Genomic DNA, 4,207 nt, shown 5'->3' on the forward strand with positions numbered 1-4,207 from the left:
TTTTTCCTTAAAACATTGTCAAAATCTCAGTACTTTTTCCAGGCAAAATCTTTCCGTGATTTCTTGGCCTATTTACGTGACTGACAAGAACTAGATCACTCAAAATTCAGGGCAAACGCTTCTTCGTCGAAATATTATCTACAACGCGTGTTCAAAAGATTTCCAGTGAAAGTTTTACTCGAAGTAAAAACAATGTTCCCGGGAGTGTAATACACATTTTCAGCAAGATCCACTTCTTTGTAGTTAACTATAGTACGATCAGAAGCGGATCACATGGCAAGTGAATTTCTATAATGCTTAATATAGTGACCCTCTCTAATGTACAGATTCTGGTTAAGGAATGTAAATTTCCCGCCGCCCTACCGAAAAAAAATTCTGCTCGATTAGGGGAAATTTAAAACGGGGGGGGGGGGGGGAGATCGTGAGTACGCGAAAAAAAAATTAGTAAATGGAATAAGTTACGTCATCTTCCGGTGACATTTTTACACCTAAGAGAAACTTGTATTCTGCTCGGGTTATGGTCAACTAATTTATAGCACAGTTACCAGTAAGGAACGATTACATTCGTTACAAAGAGAGACGGTGGCCACCCAATGCAATCAAAATGCGAAAGTGCTGAAAGATAGAGCATCTCAAACTGTTAAAGTCATAGACATAATAAAGAAATAGACACCTTACGCGGAGTTTGATTTGCCAAAAATATACGGGAGCGATAACTAGCAGACAACCGGTATTTGTTCCGTATTCCTGTGGTACCACGTTTAAGCGACGCCTGTCGATTAGGCGAGAAAATACAAAATCATCACGTGATACGTCACACATGTTCGTGTTTGTAATCTTTTAGGTACTCTGACGTGATTCGCGAATATTTTGGCTGTGAGAATTTAAAATAAGGTAAATTTTTATTATAATTTTTAAATAAGTCAATTAATTCTTTCAAAACCCAAATAAAAAGCAGCAGATGATCTTATAATTAAAAACAAAAAATTCTATTTGCGAGATGATATTTTGTCAAAGGCTTAAGTAACTATCCGGTTTGTTGTGGAACTTGTGGTTATGGCTTGTTATGGGAATATTCTGAGATTCTAAATTGTAAACAAAAGTAAATGGAATTTTGATGAAAAGGATGATTCTACCTTGGATTAAGAATGATTCTACTAAAGGTATGTAGCTATTGTTCTTGAAATAAAATTAGCTTTGACAATTTAAGTCTGATGGCTTGACCCTTCATTTCTAGATTTTTGTCCTTCTCTAATTTGTGGAGTCTGAGCTTGCAATTTAAATTAATAACTTTCTTAATGATGATGTTCGATTCCAACTTCAGGATCAAACATGTTCATGGTGATCTGGTAAGATGTCCATGCCAACAATATTTCATAATACAGCAAGTTCTAGTTCTTAGACTACATTTCTTTTATAGAGAGAGGAATATCTCTTCATAACAACTAAACAAAATTGGCTAAAAACCAAGGAGATCTTACTCAAATTATAATAACATAATAAAACCTATACGAAATGATCCTTGGTCAAAATTTAAAGGTGAGAAGTTAGCATCACCGGTTTTTTCTATTTCACTTTCAACTGGATGTAATTTCTTTAAATTAAATAAAAAAATTATTTTGACTATTTTTACTTGTTTTAATTCTATGGAAACCAAACCAGAGTTGGAATGGCTTTTGGTGTGACCCACCTTTTGCCATTTACAATTTGTATATCCCGTTTTAAAAAGTGATCATTACAAATTAAATCATGATTTGAATGTGTCGCGATTTACAGCAATTGTCCATTGAGAAAGTATTGTAGGTTTCGTTATAAAAAGATTTTAAATAAGAAAGAAAATTCATCGAAATAATATGATAATTTAATCCTACTTATGGAATGAAACCTTTACTTGTTATTGCAATGCGTAAAAACACTAAAATTAACCTTTTTTTACCAAATAAAAACCAGATTTTTAGTAGAAAACACTTTTTCTATAACTTTTTAATATGTTAGCTAACATAAAAGTACTACCCGTTTATCAAATTCACCCCTAAAGTTTTTGCGTCTGATTTTAAACCGGATAAATATTCCTAAGCGTTAGGTACTACATGGCCTAGGCCAAGCGCTCACTACTCCTCGTAACGTCTCTGTCATGGCTTCCACGAGCCTTTGCTTCGTAACGGAGACAATTCCTTGTGGAAGGCAGGACGGATACGAAACAGAGAGCCAGTGGGCGCCTAGTCCAAAGCGCCACTTAAGTTTAGGGGCGCTTTATAAGTAGGAATAAACTATCATATTATTTCAATGAATATTCATTCTTATTTAAAAATCTTTTTATAACTATAGGCAGGATCGAACATCATCATTCAGAAAATTATTAATTTATATTGCAAGCTCAGACTCCACAAATTAGCGAAGGACAAAAATTTGAAATGAAGGGTCAAGCCATCAGACTTAAATTGTCAAAGCTAATTTTTTTTTCAAGGACAATAGCTACATACCTTTAGTAGAATCATCCTTTTCATCGAAATTCCATTTACTTTTGTTTACAATTTAGAATCTCAGAATATTCCCATAACAAGCCATAACCACAAGTTCCACAACAAACCGGATAGTTATTTAAGCCTTTGACAAAATATCATTTCGCAAATATAATTTTTTGTTTTTAATTATAAGATCATCTGCTGCTTTTTATTTGGGTTTTGAAAGAATTAATTGACTTATTTAAAAATTATAAAAAAATTTTACCTTATTTTAAATTCTCACAGCCAAAATATTCGCGAATCACGTCAGAGTACCTAAAAGATTACAAACACGAACATGTGTGACGTGTCACGTGATGATTTTGTATTTTCTCGCCTAATCGACAGGCGTCGCTTAAACGTGGTACCACAGGAATACGGAACAAATACCGGTTGTCTGCTCGTTATCGCTCCCGTATTTAACCCCCGTAGAATCTTGGGTCTATTTCTTTATTATGTCTATGGTTAAAGTAAAGAATAATCGGAGTAAACAAGCAAGCACTCAGACTCCGGTTCAAAATGAAAACAAACAGCCAAGGCCTAAAGTTTCCAATTTTTCGAATCAGTGTAAACCTTTAACCCAAGCATAGAAATAGAAATGAGACTAGAACCACTGCGCTATCCGGTAATCTCAAGGAAAACGGGCAATCTAGAAGGCTGCCATGAGAGTGGAATCGCTACTAATCCACGCAGGAGTGCGCCGTCTATTAAAACAAGTGTAAGCTTTAGAATGGCGTGCTCCCACAAAGAATACTGGTGATTCCACTCTCATGGCAGCCTTCTAACTCGTACATCTCAGCACAATCTAATCGTGCTTCTAGTCTCATTTATATAATTCTATGAATCCAAGGTATTTTAACTGTTAAAATTACTTTATATTTTAGCCACCTATTTGAATACAATTAAAATTTGCAGATTTCATCTCACAAACCTTGACTTTGAGTATAGATAACTCAAAAACCGAGTTAGCTTGGTTAGCAAACGTGTACAGTTTTCCTATAACAAACTTAAAAACTTCTGATGAAATTATAGATTTATGACATAACATTCTTTTCTCATTAAAAACTACCTTAGATAATAATAATGTTTTAATTCAGGATAAAACAAGTTGGCAAGCTAAAATATACCTCTCCTCAGAAGAATTGTCCCTAGTGGTATTAATTTCTCGAGATAACCCTTAAAGATATATATCCGCAATTTAGAGTTATTTGTTAAAAATGTTATCCCAGTTCTATCCCGCCCGGTATAAAATTTTAATTATAATTAAAATAATTGAGACGAAACGACCAATTTTAATTTATTCAGAATATCATAAGTTAAGTAGTTACAACAGTGAGTTAAACGTACTATAACAATGCACAATTGAATTAAACCCGTTTTACAGTACAAGTTTGTCAGTTGAATATAATACAAAGCGAATTTTAAGGAAAGAAATATCTACAGAGGGTATTATAACGACCGTTCGCTTTTTGGTTTATAATTTTAACGGAATCGGGCCGATTTTAATTAAACGATAGTGTATCGAAATTTTGTTAAAAGAATATTCCCTAAGGCTGCGCGATAAATTTACGAGAATAATTTCCCGTCGCCGTTATATCGAAAATTTATTTGATTCGGGATTGCCAGAACTGTAATGTTGTGGGCGAGTGATTAGAAAATAAAATGGCAACCAGAATTATGCAAAATTATAAATGTTTATTTTT

This window comes from Leiobunum rupestre, chromosome 4, assembly GCF_980474605.1.
Source record: "Leiobunum rupestre chromosome 4, qqLeiRupe1.1.hap1, whole genome shotgun sequence".
In the NCBI taxonomy this organism is placed as follows: domain Eukaryota; kingdom Metazoa; phylum Arthropoda; class Arachnida; order Opiliones; family Sclerosomatidae; genus Leiobunum; species Leiobunum rupestre.